Here is a 20,648-nt window from a genome sequence, read left to right as displayed (position 1 = left end):
ATTTGCTTGCTTATCTCATTGTATTCTACTTATCTTATTGTATTCTAATGTGATTTGAGGTAAATAAAAGACAACTATGGGTTTTGTTATCTTAATTATTCTGTACAGCCAACATAGAGCAGGATCACACTGCGTGATTAAACGTAACTCTTACTGGCTTGCAAATTATTAACATAATTCCAGAAATTGCACATAATTCAGGAAATACTTTTCCCAACGGCCTGTCCTGACTAAGGACAGCTTTGTTCAGACCTATGTCACAAAATGGGATAAAAAGAGATCCACAGATAATAATCACCTGGCATTCGGGTGCTGTCTGACACTTCCGCACGTATTTTCTGCATATCTCTTAGCTGAGAGTTTTGGAACTGCTCTGGCTATATAAATAGTTGTATTTTATGATGTGCAGTGAAATTAGGGTTCAGTGTAAAGCATGTGGAACTCCTTCTGCAAGTCTGGATTTGTCCTATGTACGTACTCTCTCTAGTGCTTTTTAGAGAAGCTAGCAATGAAATGCTGTGATGCTCACTGAATAACTGGGGTTTAGGAGGAGAACAGTTTGTGCCTTGTCAGGCTGGACTGTTTTAAAGATATTTTGTTCACAGGCATTGAAAGCTGCAGCCTTTCAAGTATTAATTATAGGTCAACTAGACCTTAATTTCGGCCAAGATGGAGGAAAGTGGGTGATAAGTGGAGAAAAACTGAAAAAAGCTGGGTAATTATTTGATTTTTTTAAATGTGAGAAAATTCAAATTAATCTGAGAAAGGCTGCAAAGGAAAGATTAAATTCTGCCAGTTCCAATCCTAGAAATAATCCCCTGTAAATATTCCAAATTAATCACATGAGCAAAATTTTACTTGCAGACTCTTTCCTCAGATGTGTTCCCACCCTTCCGGTATTTTTCTTTTTAAATATAATTTCCACTAAAAAGGCTAAAACACATTTGGCTTTTCTGATCACACGTACATGATGGTGTGATGCATTTTGATGATGTATTTTCAATATTCATGACCAACAGTACCACCCTCTAGGCTGTAACTCCCTTTGATTTCAGGTGAGATTCTTGCCTAATGATCAAGCCGTGGGGTGTTTGGCTCATCAGCTGCAATGTAATCAGCTAAGAAAAATTTAAATTGATAAAAAGCAGGAATAATGGCACAGATGCTGGCATAACAAATACATTTCAGTGTGTATGTGTAAGAAGAATTGCTCCCTCAAAAAAACTAAACAGAAAGGCAATTACTGTTATGTATGCTACTGTGTCATGCAGGCACAAAAAAGAAAAAGACTCAAGGAGGGATTCAGACAATGATGTCAAATGTCAAACCAGCCCAGCAACTGTTTCAAGTTGCTGAAAGCAAATTTCCAACATTCTACGGGACTGAGTCCTCAAAGAATTTGTGTCTGTGCAGGAAGACCTACAGATCTAGCACAGCGCTCTGAAATCAGCTCTCTGTGCCTGGACATCTGTGTCCCAACATCTGCGGCCACCTAAAGGCACTCCAGTGATGTCAGGTAGATGCCACGTGGGCTTAAGATAGGCCAGTAGGGAGACCACTGTGGCAGTGGTTCACAGATAATGGACCACTTAATGATACTCAGAGTTGTAGACTGATTTGAGTTGTAGACAGAGTTGAGATGATCCAAAACTGGCTCATGGAACTATGTGAAACAACTATGTAATATTTCCAAGGTCTGATGAGAAAGGAGCGCCATGGCATGAAATAGTTTTGCAAGATGCCATTAACTCATCCAAGTAGCTGAAGTCCCCTTCTTTGAGCAAAGCATGCCATGACTGAATGTCTAGGCTTAACTAGTGTGAACCAGTGAACCTCATCCTAGTACATAAATTACATGTCTTAAGTTTGAGCAAGATTTCTCAGCAAAGTCATTTTAGATGGCTTCTAAATCCAAGTGGAAGACCTAGAGAGGAGGTCTTCCCAGGAGACAGAAACAAGTAAATCTTAATGAAGCCAGATGGCAATATATATTCCTTCCTTTCTGTTACAGAAATCTTACACAGCGTCAGAGACTGGTTCTCACTTTTGTAATAAAATGTTTTCTGTTCAAATGCTGTACAAAACCCATCCAGTCTCTGAGGCTGTTTTAAGGTGGCTTTTAGCCACCAAAGCTCCTGGTGTTTCTTTAGAGCATTTTCATTTTCTGAACAGCATAAATGATGTCACTTATCGATTGCCAAACCTATTTCATAATTTCAATAACCTCCAGGGGACTGATTAAATCTGAAATACTTTGGCCTATTTTAAGGGAAGTCTAATCGTGTTTTTAAGTCAGCCTTGGAACACATGATTCTTTATTAACCTAATAAGCCTCCATTATCCCATTCCCAAAGTTCTATTGAAGCCCTGTATTTAGTGTAAAGTACCGTGCACTGGTTAATTAGAGCATATTATCTTGGATGAAAATGCTGAATCTTATTCTACAGAGTCAGTGCTTGGAGAATTTGTTAATACGCTGCGTGTACCCAGATTGGTTCTTATCTGAGCCTTGGCATGTGTTAGCAGTGCAATTACCTACTTGCAATTGCTGCCTGCTACTTGGCAAAGGGGAATGCTGAACAGAGGGTTATTTCACTAAAGATAGAAAGTGACTCATTTTGATTACTCAGTCATGTCCTCTCCTACTTATGCATGCACAATGGGAAAGTCTGATGGTACCAGAGAAAAGAGAAGCAGCATGTGTTCAAGTCACTTATTCACCATTTAGTTGTAGCAAAACTAAAAAGCCAATAATTATAATATAACAAGAGCATGTAATAAGACATTTCACCTTTGCACATTTAGAACGTGAATCTGAATTTAAAGGGAAATGACAAGTTAAATATGGCAAGTAAAGGATGTAGATAATTTCATTTTTCTTTACCACAGTTTCCAGTCAGCTTGGCTTTTTGGCATTTGTCTTTCTGTTAGTGTCGCAAAAAGGAGAAGTGTTTTTGTGCAAACAGCATCCTGCTTTGAATTAGTATAAAACATTTTGCATTAAAAGTGCATTTATAAAATACACTTTTCCTAATCTAGTCTAGGAAGACTAAATAGACTGTTAACATTTGTAAAGCCTTCTGCTGACTTGGCAGCTCCAGTCCCATATTTACTGGCCCAGGCCTATGGAAGTCTGCTGAGACTCACAGACCTTCAAAAGAACCCCTTACAGACATATTCCATTATTTTTTTAAACTGTCAACAACTGTGTCCCTACTGTTATTTTCCTACTGAAAAAAGTATCATTAAAATCAAAATCTTGCAGCACTAAAACCTGTATCACTAAAAAGTCAGAAGTAAACTGTTTGCCTCTACAATAACCTATTCTGATTGATAGTCGCTCATTAAAAGTTAGGCATTTTCAATGTTAATTTAATAATGCTCCCTTAATCTAATGCAACCTTATTTCAAAAATTGGAAAACTGTTTCAATTATATATTTCGTTTCATCCCTGTAAGGTTTAGACTAATGGTGTCATTTAAAATGTATGCATATTTGTGGTTATACATCTGACAGACTTCTGACTGGCACATTAACTTAGCAGCAACATTTAAAATGAATGTTGAGACAACACATATCGTGCCCTCCTATGACATGGCATACATAGTAGATATTTTAATCTTGAAAAGAGAATAATAGATCTCCATGTACTTCATAATTTTGAAATAAAATAGTCTATTTCAGCTCTCATGACATCAGTAGTAGTACATCAAGTAAAAGAGTAACAGTTTCAAAGCCATAAAGTAAAAACCTTCAGCTGATTTTCTAGAACTTTCTGAAATGAAGCACTTTCTTGAAAAAACACATCAGCCCTGCGTTACTGGAAAAGCTCCCTCAGTCAGCGACTACACTAAAGCTTTACACTTCTTGACCTTTCTCCAGTGTGCTGGGGCTATCTCCAAAACCTTCTACAGTGAGGTTCATGCCTCCCACTGCTGAGACCGCTTTGCTTACTGAGATCCGACTCCCACGTCATTTCATGGGTCTTTTGTCCCTGCCCCTTGCAAAAAAGTTATGATTTCTCTCTTAACTCTTGCCTCCCATCAGACTTCCCCCTCTGATCGGTGTTCAAGACGAGGGATAAAACTGATTGAGCAGCTTCCAAACCAGGGAGTGCAAATGAGGTTTGGAACGAGGACTAAGGGTTGAAGGCAGCTGCACTGCGAGTGCTCAGGGTGATAGTCAGGCTGCGGTGATGAAGGCTGAGGACCCATGCCTACAACGTGTAAGCAGCACACCTTTGCTAACGCAGATTGCTTTGGGCACAGTGCATTGGAGCATGCTCACAAATGCGGCACAGCCAGCATAGCAAAGGGAACTGTGACACCCAACCAGAGAGGCAGTGCTGAAGGGCAGGAGGCAGAAATGACCCTGGCAGCTAGCTGCCACCACCAGAGCACATGGGCTGAAAAGCTTTGGGCAGAAAGAAGAACTTAAGACACTCTTAGTAAAACAATAACCAGAAAAGCTTGACATTTTCTTATTTCAATTGAAAAGAGTCTTATTTTAGGGAACAAAAATTGTTGACCAAACATTGCCCACATTGTTACATTTATCATTAAACAAAACCTCTGGTCACTGTTTCAATGAGACTATACATGTACATGGCTTTAAAATTCCTTTTAGTACTCTATCTAAAAGCTAGTTCTCAGCAGAAAAGTGTAATGGTTCTTTGCAAATAAGAATATTAAAGCATTATTTCAATAAAAGGGATGCATAAGACTCTGCCCAAATGGATGCATTTGAACCTTTCAGAATGAAAATAACTTCAATATTTCTATTTTTTTTTCCACAAAATGATTTCCCCATTTTCAGCCATCTCTAATTATAACAATAACTTGCAGGTGTTTCCTGTTAAGTTGGTAATAACTGTGTCCTGGGATAATAAAACTCTTGGGTTTGGCCCATTTATCATATTTAAATTATAACTTAAAGGTGCATCCTGTTTACAAGGTAATAATTATATATGGGACTAAACAAACTCCTCTGGAGCCAGTCCAGTCTATTGTGTTATGTTAGACTGGAGCATGGGCTTGAAGAAATCTTAGATGGGTAATGCCATAGATAGTAAAAGCTGAGTCTCCCCTCTTCACAAAAAAAAAAAAAAAGAGGAAAAAAAAATAAAAAAAGAAAAAGAAAAGAAAAAAGGTTGGTATTTTGCCTATATTAGGAGATGAACCCTCAATAACTAAACAGCCTCCAAAATGAGTGGTCAAATGATCTTAAAAACTTAGCTGATGGCCAGGCGACTCAGTCAAAACACACCCATCCGAATTCTTTAGGGTGGACGTCAGCACGAGATGTAAAGCGCAGGCGCGCACCCCCAGCTCTGCCTCCACGTCCTTCCAGCGGGTCTCGTGCCCCTCTTTGAACATGGTCCCCCGGCTGTGAAGCAGGAATGTGACAGCCCTGTTCGAAGGCCACTGAACTCTGCCTCCCATATTCCTCCTTGCTCTGTGCAGTGCCTGGGATTTTAAAATGCGTCGGTTTCTGTCATGACTCAAAATCTAGAAGGTTTAAAAAACAAAAAACCTGGGGAAGGAGGTCAGCTATCAAACTCACAAGTCCTCCATTAGACAATTGCATTACAACGAGAGCTGATTTTTCATGCAAAGCCCTACACCTTGCCCCGGTCCCTGACACTGATGGGGCCCAAAGCTCCAGCTCCTTCCCCAGCACCAGCTCCCTTCGGCCGGCCGGTGCTTTCCACCTCAGTTGCTTAACAGCCTGCAGAACTTTGTGCAGTGGGACAACAGTCATTCCTTTGTCGAGGTCAGGACTTAGGGGGCTGGGGAAGGAATTTGGCTTGTCCTGTGTGCAGAGGAAAGTAACAACTTCAGCATGAAGCACAGAGATACTAGCATTAAAAAAAAAAAAACCTCACACTAGAAAAATAAATTCAAAAGTGACCAGTGCATTCGCTTACATTGTAGCTTTGCTTCAGTGTTTCACTGTTATTTCTTAAGAGCAAAATAAGCCCAAAACTTTTTTTTTTTTTCTACATACTGCACAGTATGAGTAATTCAAGAAGAGAATAAAGGCTGGCATTGTATAGCACACTTTCTCATGCGCACACAAACCTCCTTCCAGCTTACTGAAGGAATCAAAGGGTGGAGGGAGTGTCTCCAGCGTTTCATGTAAATGACGTCTTTTTTTCTCCAGTTTTAATGCCACCATAAACTCAGTGTGATGAAGCATTGATGAATAATGAGTCCATGACACATCGTACTTTTAGAACAGCTCATATATTTGGCATACGCCAGGCCCCATTTGTGTCAATTTTCCCCACCACCACCACTCGGGCATAGATTTGTAAACATTTTCACCATAAATAAGAAATGCAGTTTTATTTTCAGTCCTTGGGGAAGCCACACTGAGCATCTGTGTAGCTCGCACCAATTGCCCTCTCTCTTTAGGATGCTGTGCGGCAGCAGGGTTAGCTCTCACCAGCCGAGCAGGCACCAAGCGCTTGCAGACGCTGCTGCTCTGCCCAGCCAGCAGCCACCCTCTTTCAGGAGCCGATGGTGGGGCTGATGCCTTCGCTCTGACCTCATCTCACCAAGCATGTAACCATCACCTTCCCTGAAGCAGAGTCATGATGGCACTGAGTAGATAAATCGAGACGCCCTTGCAAAAAAACGCAGCTTCTTATGTATTAAATGACTTGGAGAAAGTTGGTGGGTTAACTTGCATTTTGTTGAGAAGAATGCCCTTTTTCAGCACAGCGTTGTCCTGGTAACAACTGAACCCATAACTTCTGCATTTAAAACCACCTAGGAAAGAAGCAGTAGATAAGTTGTGTCACCAAATGTGACCTTGCTGCCAAAGGGGGACAGGGAGCTACACTGTCATGTGGGAAATCACAAGCCGCAGTTGTGGACGGCCTGCAGCAGAGGCGTTCCCATCCCCATCTGCCAGTCCTACCCCTGCTGCAAGGTTTGTCACTTACGGTGATTTCAGTGCTCTCTGACAAAAGGGAAGATCAGAGGTGATCTCCTGGCACAGAGGTACTGGAGAACTTGGTCTTAGCTTCTGGTCTGGCCTCCTAAGGATTTGTGTTCAGCCGGCAGTGTAGATTTCACCAGGTGAGACATCCCGAATGGGGAGGTAGAAGAAAACTGGACAGTGCTAGAGGCACAATATGGACAAGATGTTTTCCCAGGAGGCTGGACACAGTCAGCAGTTTTCTAGTTTGGCAAAAGAGCCCATCGTGTAGGTGAAAAGGCCTGCTTTCTTATTCTGCAGTGTAAGGGTACCAGCAGCATGGAGTTTTGTCTTATAAAAGTCATCTGTAGTGTCTAGCCCAGTGCACGAAGTTTTGTTTGGTTTCTCATTTGCCTTTATCACTTTGCCTATGCTGAGATAATGGACAATATTTTTTAAAAAACTTTAATTTTTCCAATAAATGCTTATAAGTTCTTGAATGTGAGAAAGGACTTCTCCCTACTCTCCAGAAAGGTCCTTTATTTCTGTAACTGAAGCCTTCAAAGCAACACAGGGAAACAGGGCATAAGGAAACTACTTGAATCTTCATTGCTTTGAAAAAACATGTAAACATAACGGTTTAAAATCAAACCACTCTTTCCCCATGGTTGTGAACAATCCTGCAATGCTTTCCACAAGGATGTTTAAGCTGAAAGAGGTAACATTATCTCTCCAAGCTGTCAAGAAGATCATAAAGAAACCTGGATATTGCTGACAAACCATGGGTGTTCCCTTCATTTCCAGAGTTATCAACGACCCACATTTAGGACCACACATGACACTCACACAAATGAATGCCGTTTCTCAATTACATTGCGCTTATTTTCCTGGGTGACAATCTCTCTGTGGGCAAGATAAGCCCCAGCTACACAGCGCACGTTTCACAGCACTCGTGCTGGGAGCCGGTCAGCTCTGCTTTGGTCAGGGGTTTTGGGTCATGTGCAATTCAGAAACCAGGATGAACCAATCCACTTTATCTCCTCAATAAAGCCATTACCAGCAATTTTCTCCGTTTTGTAACAAAGATCCAGAAGGTAAACGAGCCAGCTTCTGATGGCAGAATTGTCTCTTTCTTCCCCTTTTTCTTCAGGCAGGTTACACCGAGGATTTGAAATAAGGAATTAAATGAGTTTCTTGAAATTGGCTTTTCCTGGCAAAAATGTAGCAGTGCTATGGGAACCACGTTGATTGAAATTAATTCCTCTGGGAATTAATTTCTTCTGGCAGAAATAACAGTTCCTGTAATTTTTATCAGTCTTTTCACACCAATAATTTATATTTTAAAACTTATTCAATGCTGAGGTTGTGTCTGAGGCTAATTATTTGCATCTAGAAACAGATAAAGCTAAAAGCATGCTGATAATCTGCTTCTAATCTCTCTGTACCAACCTCCTTTGGCCCCATACAAATCTTCTGGTCAATGATAAATTTGGCAGCTTTGTTTTTAGTATTGGCTCAAACTCAGCTGATCTGAATGCTCTTTTCAAAACAAAACCAAAAACAACTCCTCCTTTACAAAATACACGGCCACTATTCACTCCAGGCTGTGACTGGTTAGGCTGAAAAAGGGTTAAAACCCAGTTTTGCACGACCGCATTGAGCGCTCCTATTTTATTTGCCTCCTTGATTTTATGTCAGACACATGCCCGTGCTGAAACTACAATACAGTCAGTGTCTGGATCTCTGACAAAGATTAGGCTTTCATTCCTGTTATTTGTGCTCCTCCTCAGAGATTTTTAATGATTTTTAGCAGAGAAAAGTAACAGTTGTGGCTTGCGAGTGCTTCAGAATGACCCAGCACTTACCATCATGAAGCCTTTTGAGGGATATTTTGGGATCCAGGTTCTTTCTGTTGCTCCACAGGGATCTATGTCTGTTCAGACAGGTTTCCAGTGACTGGCACAGGAATTATAATAATCTGTAATAATACTGAGCAAAATTCTACATTCAATCCAGAGACTGTGGCTTGATACTTTCAGAGAAGAAGCAATTGAGTAGAAGTATTCATTTGATCACATCAGCCAGAGCATGTAAGATTTCCTTCCATGTCACCTACAAAGCTCTGCCCGAGGATTTGTATTTATTCAGCGTGGACCTTAAGCTTTATCTGGATATGAATCCAGACTAGAGAAGTTACTTCTCCACCTTTTTTCTTAAAAGCTTTTTTTCAAGTCTTAGAGAGCACGCAAAGAGATATGTATTTCCTTCTGTGCTCCACCTCTGCAGCACGACTTGCCCTGAACAGCTTAAATAAGAGGAACCTTGAACTTCATTTCACGTGTGGTATGTTATCACTAGACGTTGAAGTAACAGCTTTTTCATCTCTGAGTATCCTTGTCTTTAGTTTTTAGCCATCATCCTCTGCTAGACAATATTTTACATGTTTTTCTCTTATAAAAGTGTCTATTAAAAGTCACTGTTTGCCAATGGCTACCTAACATTCTACACAGCATCACACACAACCTACTTTTCCTCATATTAGCAGTTTGGCAAGGAAACACATGAGATGGTTGATAATCAATCAATTTATAGGGGTGACAGAAGTAGCCTCAGAACTTACCGTTAGGTCTGATTTACAATGTAAACTTAAAATTTTCCCGGAAGATTAAGGAATTTACTTACACGGTAAACTTGTCATCATTTGCATAAAGATTTGAAGATGAATTAGTAACTGTCTGATCCAAAGTCCACTGAAACCAGTAAAGGCCATAAAGAGTCAAAGACAATAAAGATACAAAGGAGTACTGACAGCCGAGATACTGTTTTCCTTTTTTTTCATAAAAAGTTCAATCGACTCTTTCATTTATGCTCCACAGCATACAAATAAACATACCGTGACACATTTTTCTGTCTTTGCAAAACAGTTTAATAGAATAACATCAAATCATCAGTATCAATCAATCCATTAATTTCAACTGAGTTATGTAAGGGATTAAATTTGTACTCAAAGACTTGGTAATCTGAGACTGCAAAACAGTACCCTGTTACCAAATCACAGCTGCAGAGAGAGAGACTGGGTTTCTGATGGGCAAAGTAAGAATTAGCACATTTTAACTGTCCAACATATTACGAACTTACTTGGATTTAACGTACTTATCCTGCCTCTACACAAACCATAAAGTACTCTGACAGTAACTATATGTGCAACTCAGACAAGATCATCACACAGCCACCAGCACATGAAAGCAAGTAGTATTTAACCAACAGGAGGTACAGTAGCCCCACACACACCCCTCCGTCTTCCCCTCATGTCTGATTCCAGTTTTTCTGTCCAGAAATCTTGCTCAGCTGAAAAAAGTGGTTTTGACCGTTGGTCTGGGACAAGATTTTAAGTCTTATAGCCAAGTCAGAGCTACTGCTACAGCCCATACAGGGGCATCTACAAACCCCAGAGAAGTCTAGCCATCCATTTGCAAATCACTGGTGCAGTACATGCACAAGGTAAAGTCACTGCATAAGTCACGCATGCTTACATCTCTCTAGGAAATCCCAGAGGGAGATATGAGAGTCCTGCCCCCAACCCTGTCCAAAACGCCTTGATTTTAGCTCTCCTCCAAAGCCTAACAAATAGATGGCCTTTGTCTGATGCCCTGGAGGGCAAATGCAAGCTAATAAAAACTTGAGTCCACACAGATAACATATAATTGTAACTGGTTTTTAGGTAATGGTCTTCCAGGCTATCTCATTATTCTCTTTGAACAGGCTTTGAATTACGCTTTTTCAATTTTAGATAAAAGTGAACCAGTGGGTTTGCAGCATTAGCAAACTAAGTTAGATTGAATAGTTAGAATTAATGGGCGCTTTGATTTCATCATTCCTCTTTAACCTTGAAACCAGCAGTCAGGCAGCAAAATTATTTTTGCCCTCCTCATGTTTTCTTTCTCCAGTTGTCTTTCTCCATTCTGCTCCCTCAGCCACTTGCTCCCAGTTTGTCCCTGAATGACTAGTTACACCAGGCTTCGACCATGCTGCATTCCCTTGACATCCAATTCATGGGTGCTCTCTAGAGCATCTGCCCCTGGATCTACAGTATTTTCAGTATTTAAGTGTGAGTACTTATAATCAGGATGAAGTAAAAATATTTCTGTTGTGCAACTAAACAGTTGTTCTGCCTGTATGGTTTTTTTGATCTTATTCTTTATCCCTTTAAATGGCCATTAGTAAAACCGATCTGTTGTGGAGCCTGAATGAATCATGACAATCTTCATTTACCTGCTCAAGGCAGGAACACTCATTTGCCAACTTGCTTTTGTTCCAGTGGCTTACATGAAGCAGAAGCAACCTCTGAGGAACTCTCGCCCACATTATCCCTTACCCTCAAGCAGATATGGCACCCCAAGCAAGCCTTGATCAGCCGTTCCCAGCCAATGGGCCTTTGGCAGTCCTGAACTGAACTTAGCCTCACATAAAACTAATGAATCTGAAAGTCCTTGGTTAATACGGCTATCGAACACAGCTGTAGATCATGAACCCTGCCTCACCAAGCAGTTTGAAAACCACTGGCCTACAACAGCAGAATACCTAAGTTTCCACTATAGAGGTCACAGATCTTCTGGTGGCGGGGGAGGACCACACATTGCAGCTCCACCAGACCTACTGTGCAGGCATTATACAGACAACTTAAATGAGCAAGCAGTCTGATACCAGCAATACTGCAGATAATATACATGCAATAAATACATAGGTGATAGGTGCAACAGTCTGAATTATATGAGTATAGTATAGAGAGTAGATGTGTCTTTTCATTCATTTATCCTATAGTTCACACATGCTAGTTCACCTCTCATTCCTCTCTCTGCTTTGGACTCAAGAAGACACACAAATGGTAACAGTGGTAGAAGCTGCCACAGCAGCAACATATGGTCCCAATGCTATCTGTTGCAAGGGCCCCACAATCCCTCTGCTTCTCTGCGAATCTCATGCATTCTTCAGAAATGTGGGGGGAATCACAGTTCGCCAGGGCAACTCATATTTTGTATCAGATGAACTGTCACATAGGATCTGTGGTCAGACTCCTTGACCAAGAGTATTGTGTCAGACCACTGCGCACCAGAGAGCCATGGAACTACCTCAGCCTGGTATCCACCTCTAGGATGCTTTTACAGGCCATCCTTGTGCCAAGTGCTGGGAAGCAGCTGCAGAGGCTTGTGGGGCTCATGCCTAACCTGCGGCTATATTTGCCGGCTGCACAAGCACAGCCTTGAGGCTGAGCTGGTGGACCAGCATGTCACTCATCTGTGTTACCAGTCTGATCTTGGAGAGAAAGACCCAGCACCTGGAAGAGGCCTCTCCAAGCTGTGCTCTCCTGCCAGAGGAAGAGCGCCTGTCCTCTCATGCTTGACCCATTGGCCTTCCTCTAGCCTGGCTGCCTTTGCTGCAAGAAAGAGAACTGCTGTTGGACAGGCAAGGCAAATCCAAGGCTCACACAGCCCCAGCCTGTCATTCAGTGAGGGCAGGTGGGATGTGTAGCCAGCCCTTGTTTAGATGATAAGCCAAAAAAATACAAACGGCAAAAGGCATGTCTAAGGGAATTCAAAGCCCACCCAAAAGCTCAGGTGTAGGGAAGGTGAAACCATCGTGGCTTTGTTCTTCTCACTAGCACTGTTTTTCCTCCTCACTGTTTATGATTATTTACTAACTTCCATCACCTAGGGGAGAATTTGGGGCAATAATCAGTGACCCCTGAAAGGGCTGAAATCTTGGGGCTGTTTATCAGATTTCAGCTTGGCTTCCCTTTGCTCCTCTTTTTATTTTTCCTTCCCAATATTTATTTGAAAAGTGTTTTGGCAGGATTTACAATCCACAAAGCCCTACAGACTTGGAGAAAAAAAAAAAAATCTCAGGTGCTACTTAAGAAATTCCTCGTTTCTAAACCTCAGTGGATTAAAGTTTCTGCCTTAATGGTCTGTGTGAGTGCTTTTGTGTAAAACTTTGAATAACTTTATTGATTACATTCTGTATAGTACAAGTCCCTGGACCCTTATTCTTATTTTCCTTTTCTAAAAAGCTTCTATAAAGACATACAGTACCAGAATGGATTAGTGCATTAGCCCTTGCCTTTGCAGACTTACTTGCGATCCAGACAGGATTTGGATGAAGAGAGTTTTACCAGGCAGGATCATGCTTCTCAATGGAAAATATTTCCATACTGAAAAATGGAAAAGATAACATTTGGCACAATTCAGCCTACTTGATAGCCTTTTCTGTGCTGAGGCACAAGGATGGCTTCAGAAACAGCACCACCAGTCAGCACTGAGATGCTTCAACAGAGCTGTCTCAGAACTAGGAGAGTTTTCATAAGGAGCTTTCTCAGAAGAAGAGAAAAGAAAGCACTTTGGTAAAGCTGAATGGGAGACTCCAGCTGCAATAACAGAAGTTACAGGTGAAAAATTAAGTTTATTGGAAGAATGCTTGGGTCTGACTGAAACACCAGCACAGAGCCCACAGTTCCTCTGACAGTGTCTCCATAACTATTTCCTTCCTGGTATCTCCAACACAAGGCTCCTTCACATAAGTAAATAGATGAGGATGGGAATGCAAGTTTTAGTTTTAAAATAAACTACAGGACCTTCACTCTGTTTTTAGAAAGGAAACAGGATTTCTGTCTAAAACCAGACTCTCCACCCTCTCTTTCTACCCTCCCTTGTCCTTTCCACCTGTTTAGATGTTTTCACAGTGGGATAACACATTCATTCCCTCCAGACCAGGGCTCAGCTGTTAGGAATGGAAAATAAAACCAAAGTTTGCAGAGTATTTTTAGCCCAGAGAAAATAAAGTGGTTGCAAATACCATACACCCACCAGCTCCTCTGGCTTCTGGAGATCTGTGCCCAGAAAGAAAGGAAACCGCAAGACTGGGCTGAACCCATTGATTTGATATCGATGCCAAGTATTCTGGAGTGACTCACCCGACAATCCCACCCTTCTTTTTCTGTCTGTTTAAAGGTGGCCTCCCCAGAAGTCACATCATCTGGTCTTTCCTATTTTTGTGGCACTGGTCCTTTCACTACCATATATGCACTTAGCTGGCCTCAGCCCATTACCCTCATCCCTTTGTACAAGATAATCTGTTGATGACTGGCTAATCAGCAGGTTGCAGATGGGTCTCCTGTTTCCCTCAGATCTCACAGATCTCGAGGGACTGGCCTGAGAAGAGACAGTGCATAAAGGGATACAACACTAAACAGATGACACATATTTTAGATTCACCTAATAGCTGCTCCTGGTTTCCAGACTCCCCAAATGCCATTTGTTTTTAACAAATGGCCACACAAGCTGTGGAGATGATATTTTTAAAATGCCTTTGAAAGGGCTGACTCACCTCCAATGGCATTTGCAACATGTGTGCCCCTGACAGTAGTCCTCTGTGCTGTCAAGCTGTTCCCACTGCAGGTAAAAATTAAGTGTTCTGAAAAAGAAATTATAAACTGATAACAAAATGGGTTTACAGAAAGCCCATCTTGAATGGGAGGGATGGTTTGAGAGCCAAAAAGAGGAGGATCTAGATCTCGCTAACATCTACGGTTAGGTCTGAGCATCCTTGGACTGTGAGCTGTAAGTAGAGTTTATGCTTAAGTTATAGCAAAGCAGTGATTTCTTCATCGATGCATTGACTGTGCAGTATCTTGTATGCAAGAGCAGCACAGGATGCTGGCAAAACTGTCATAAAAAAAATGCTGAAAGGAAGCTATAAATCCTGAAATATCCTTTATGCAAATTCTTCCAATTTTCTGTTTTTGTCCCAGGAAAATCTGATTTTGTACAACTGTCTAGGACATCCTCTCAGACAGGCCCCCTGTAAAGCAGCAAAAGGCATCCTAGCTCAGCCTGTACACAGTGGTCATATTTTTAATATGAAACAAAACAGCACAGGGCCCATTCTCCTGCACTTTATGCCAATGTACTCAGCACAGTTCCCACCCATCCTATTTTACCTTCCAACACAGTGAAGTATTTCCATACTCACAATTTGTCTGGGAGGGCAGCAGCTAGCCCAAACAGAGCAAGCAGCATGGTAGCAGTTCAACAATATGGATGATCAGGTGCCAGGGCTTAGCCCTGTGTTATGAGTACAGGTGTAGCCACTGCGCCTGAAGTGTGCCAAGTGTGTTGGACCCATTGCACACTCAAAAGCATCGGAGCGGTGCGTGCATACTAAGTCTCACAAGGACCATACTTACTATGAAGGCATCACAAACAGCTACAGACATATACTTCTGTCCAAGAAATCCTGGAAAGAAATATGGCAATTCCTTTGGGAACCATTCGGCTCTCCTCCTCCATCTCCATTTACTTAGTCATCATCAGCACACTGTTACGGGTTCACTTAGTTGTAGGAGTATTCCCAACAGACCTCCTTAAAAAGCACTTTCTATTTAAGACTGAAAAGCAGCTGCTGATAATGCTGCCTTAAGCTGGCCATTTTGCTTCTGGCTTCTATAGGTTCCACATTTTTCCAATCCAGCCAGCACAATAAGCATTTTAGCTTTCATTGTCTGGGATTTCCGAAAATGGTCAGCACTGACCTGACTGATCTCACTGTAACCAACACTGTGTTTTGTTTTCCTCTTCTTTTTATTCTTGAAAAGATGGAGCATCCACAAACAAAAGACCATCTGCAAAGTTAAGGCCAGCACACAGTTAGTCCAGTAGCTGACACACTGCTACATGAATGCTGACTGTTTACAGCAAATATAATCTGAGTTTATCTCCTAAAAAATCTTTAGCACGTTACTTCTGGAAGTTCAAGTTATAACAGCTATGATTTGCAAGTAAGTAATCCAAGGAAACAGTTCAATTAATCCATCCAGGTTGGAGGGTTGGAGGAAAAATATATTCCTGAAGCGTTCAGTCCTTCTGCAGGGTAGTGAGTAACATATGCCTGGAATTATCTATTAGCAAGTGTTTTAACCCTCCCCACATCTGGCAATATTGCTGCTAATATATAGCATAAATTCCTGGAGAATTAGGCTTTCTTTCTTTTAGTAAGTCTCAGACAAGGCACCCCCACCAAATGGACCAGATTTACCCAGCTCGGATCCAGGGTGTCAGCAAAGACCCATATAGAAAACTGTTTCAGGACTGCTAGCTTCTCCTTAAAAATTACCAGAGAAAAAAATAAATCACAACAAAAATGAAAATACTAACAACATGAGCCAGATTTTTAAATGGCAGAATCTCTGTTTATCAAAAGGTACTTTTTAATTTTAAGCAAGAGTAGTCTAAAACACTGGCTTTCAGGGTTTTTTTTCCAGTTCTGTGAACCAGGGGGGCAGTATCCACTTAAATCTATGCTACAGCAAATTCAAGGACACAAGCGTAAAACAAGTCCTGGTTTTCTCTTTTTAAGCTTCAAGGAGCCCAATAAGAAATCCACAGACCTCAAATGAGTCTACCAATCACAGCAGAAAATACCTAGTGTGAAGTAACATCAACAAAAATCTGCTTACAGGTCATGAGAGAGGAAAGCACAAGGTTCTTCAGGAGTGACTTTTTTCGCAGATGGTCTTTCTGAGCAGTTGCACAAAACCTTTGGTACAATTTCCTGTTATTTGCAGGATGGAATGGAAAAAAATGGGCATTTTAGTCAAGGCACACATAGCCAAAGCCTTCTATTCACAGTCTACTTCCACTGAAATTATTGTTAAACTCCTAGTGACTCCAACAGGACCAGACACAGTCTTCATGCCAGGAAAATGGAGAAGCAGTAAATTTTTTAACTTATGACAGGAGCCCTCTGGATGCTGACTGGAGCTCAGATGTTAGCATTTTTGTTACACAACATAAGAAGGATACACTCCATAGATGAGCATGAACAATCGCCATACATCTATTCAGCAAGATCTGCACTTAAATACTTGCTTACAGCTGCTAAAAATCTCATTTTCCGAGAGCTCTCAAAAGAAGTTTAAGGGCTACTCAGCCGTGACTTGGATGTCAAAAATGGTATTTGGAGGAATCTCAGTTGTTCTCTGACAGAGAACAGATTTTTATTGACTTACCCTAGATAAACAGTTAAATCAGATGACTGCAATTGGATTTCTGCTTTCTTGGAAGCTGGGCATTTGCCTTGGCTTGCAATAACAGCTTCTGGGTACCTGGTCCCACATGTAAGCAGGTAAATAATTGACAGATGGTTTTCTTTATGCAGCTAAGTAATAACTTTCAACATTATGTCAGGAGAAATTAGGAAGCAGGGAAAAAATGCATTGAAGAAAGTTTGGGCTTAAGCTGCTGCACTATTGTTACCCAACATCCCCACCACACCAACTGCAGCCAGTGGATTCCACGGGCGCCTAAAGGTGCTCGTTATAAAGGGTGTTTACAGGTGTGCCATTATCAAGTACTGATATAAAATACTACTGCAGAAAATCGTGTTTAATAAGCTCCAGCTGCCTGTTAAATTAAAACAAAATTCCTGCAGCAAATAGCCAATTTGAAAAACAAGCAGTAGTAGGACTGAAACAAAGGAGCTGAGCATTAAAAGAGCCTTGACTGACTCAAGCTGCACTTTGGAAAGTATATCAAATGGATGTTTTCCTAATTTTGCTTTTATGCAGATACTTGCTCCTGCCAGCACAAGTAGCTGCTGAGACCACAGCCTATCTTCTTCTCCCTTTGTATTCCTACATGCGCCCATAGATTTTGTTTCTGTGAGATCGTAGGCTGTATCATGGGGCTGGCTTATAAAGCTCAGTAGTTTGCAGAGGTGTAATAATGTGGTTTATTTCAAAATAGAACTTAAAACAGAAATACAAACATAAACAGCAAGGCCTGGCAGCTTCTTTCCCCTCCCACTCCAAAGAGCTGGTTGTCCTGCTTCCCCTCCCAATTTTCTCTTGGCTCAATGCCTCCTCAGCTGGCAAAAACTGGGGCAATTAACCCTTTCTTCCTAAGGCAAAATGCTAACAAGACCTAGCTGGCTTTCCTTGATGGAACAAAAGAGCATCAATCCTCAGAGCTGCAGGGCTGTGCACTGCCCCATCACCCTGTGGTAGGCACCTGTGCCTTACTCCTCTGCTTGCACAGCACCCACCCCAGCACCCCCCCTGCCATGCTAGCTCTCCTTCAATGAAATAAAATAGCCAAATAAATACAGCCTATGTGACCTGAATGGCTCTTAAACTTTCACCTTGTGGAAGGGAAATCAGGACTGAGAATGTACAGGCTGATTTTCTTGTTCATTTAAGGGAGACCCAAAGGGACCATCAGTTGCAGAAGAGGGCAAAGAGACCCACGCTGGCCTTATGTGAACTGCTTTGGGTACCAGAAGCAGCGCAGCTCTATACTGGCTAATTCGCTGTTGATGTTTCCTGCCTAAAGGAAACAGAACCTGCTTTCTCTCTCATTTTCCTTTCGGGAGGCCTGGCGCATCTGGGGCTACCATAAGCCCAGACTTCATTTGTTTTATGACAGGATTCCAGCAAGTGCTGCCCATAGATAGTGAGCTTTCTCAAAATGTTTTTCCAGGCCAGGATAGAATTTTTGGCCATGTACCTTCATTTCCATTACTTCCTATGGTTGCATTAAAGATTGTAGACTAGAGGTGTCTTAAAGATTTTAGACTAGAGGGCCAGTGCTGTTCAGAAAGGATGCCGGGGATCCTTCCACAACTTTTATTATTACCACAGACTCCATCAGAGTAACAGACTTGCATCTTCCATCAAAGCTGACTAACAATGATTTGTTATGGCTGTACACCAGCAAATCACACCAATGAACGCTGAATGTAATTTCTGTTCTGTCATCTATGAACACAGCTGTTTAGTTGTTCATAACTCTCTTAATCAAATTTTACTGAATCGGAAGTGTCCATTCTGTTCATTTTCAAGTATTGGGGAAACTGGCATAGCTTACTTGTGCTTCAAAAAGCAAACAAGTAAATGCCTAATTGTCCCTTAAATGCCAACACAAACATTGCATGTTTATTGTAATGGTTGGACATACTGGGAATAGATTTTGAGTATACTAGCAAAATGTAAAAAGCAGATTAAGTATGCAGAAAGCTGGTTGAGTAGCTTTGAAGTTGTGACAATAACCATTTTCATACACAGTAAAAATTTCCATTAAGTTTCTTGGCTTGGTCTAAAATCGGGAGGCTGGATGTTGCACACAGGGTAGAGCTTGCTAATCAGTTTTTTTCTGGTTTATCTGAAGTACTTTTCACTTTGGTGGCAATTGTGAAGCAAAATAGAAACAAAGAGCGGCACACTAAAGACATGTAAGGTAGTCAGGAACAGTGTGCTCTTGGAGGCATGACATGAGAGATGAGCAAAGCTGCCTTTTTGTTTCCTTGCTTGTCTTCACTGAGGCTTACCAATACTTTTAAAAATTTCTTAGGACTTTGTAAGTTTAAGTCTGTCACTTCTCAAGGTGACCTTCTCATCATCAAATCCAACCTGATGGAAATTTTAGGTATTTGCTGAATCTGTGTAATGTGTTCCAGCTAACTATCTTTCAGAAGATTTCACTAAAAATTTCCTATGCTTTACATCCTCTCCCCTGGCATATTTTTCCCCTGGCAGCAGAAACACACCTGGGGCCACCAGCAGTGGTGAGGCTCTGCTGCTGGGATTAAAACAACCCTTTACAGACTGCATGACGTTAAGGAGGCCATTTGTCAACATTCCTTTTTTGGCTGTTTACTTTCAAAGTTTGCAAATTTATAGAGCTGAGGGCTTCCAGAAACTTGTCCTAGACTGAGTCCCTCCAAGTTATTTCTTAGTTCCGAGTCCTGCACTGTATCTTCATTTAGTTATTGGGTATTCCCTTACAGCCAAGATGGTAAAAAAGAGGTAAGCCTTCAAGCACCTTTCCCTTGTAGGAGAGAAAGACTGCAACTCCCCAGTAGCAGCAGCATGTGACCTCCCAAATCCTCTGGTCTCTGTGATAGGACAGTTCATGAGGTTGACAGAGGCAGAAGCAATACCACCCAGACTCATGGGTCCATGGATTTCATGCTCCCTTGCTGGGTTTGATAGCAAAATGGCTTAAAAGGCCTAATGTGCCACCTCCCTAGACAGTTTGGCTAAAGGGCAGGTCAAATTGAGATGGTTCATTCCCTTCTCCTTGATCTTTCCTTTTTCCTTGATCTTCAAGGCTTCACAGGAAGCCTTTGAAGCACAACATATAAGGGCAAGAGCTGCTGCCTTAGGTTTAGATCCTCACAAATTACATCCATCTTTTACACAGCTCAAGATGTTCTATTGAACAATAGACGCAGATACCAAAGACTCATTAAGGCCCTTTTCTCTGAGCACCAGGTTGGAGTATATCCAGGTTTTCAAAGGCTGGACATCATTTAGCCAATCTGCATCCTCTAGAGCATCTCAGAGGCAGACATTTAGCCTGTTATCCTTAATATTCCTTGAAGATTTCAGACATATGGCTCCTGAACATTTTTCAAACGTGCTTCAGATTGAGTCTGCAGAAAAAATTCCAAATTATTCCTTTCTCCAGGAAAATATGTTACAATACTAGTTGCCCTCCCAGAGCTGTTTCATATTTCTTTGAACTTTTTGGTTAAAAGTAGGAGAAATAAACTAAAGGAACAGAGCTACATTTGATTTCCGTCATCTGAAAGGCTGTATTTCAAATGTTGCATAGCATTTTCTAACATAATTGACAGAGCAAACTTAATATTTCTTTTTGCATTCATCTTAAGAA

The 20,648-nt window shown here is 41.4% G+C and overlaps 1 protein-coding gene across 1 annotated transcript in view; it reads left to right on the top strand.

Moving 5' to 3' along the window:
- LOC101911269 (potassium voltage-gated channel subfamily KQT member 1-like) overlaps positions 1–20,648 on the top strand; it is a 510,981-nt gene that overhangs the window by 446,961 nt on the left and 43,372 nt on the right. The window lies entirely within an intron of this gene.

Source organism: Falco peregrinus, chromosome 6 (genome assembly GCF_023634155.1).
Source record: "Falco peregrinus isolate bFalPer1 chromosome 6, bFalPer1.pri, whole genome shotgun sequence".
Taxonomy (NCBI): Eukaryota; Metazoa; Chordata; class Aves; order Falconiformes; family Falconidae; genus Falco; species Falco peregrinus.
This window is presented reverse-complemented; position numbering and strand designations above follow the sequence as displayed.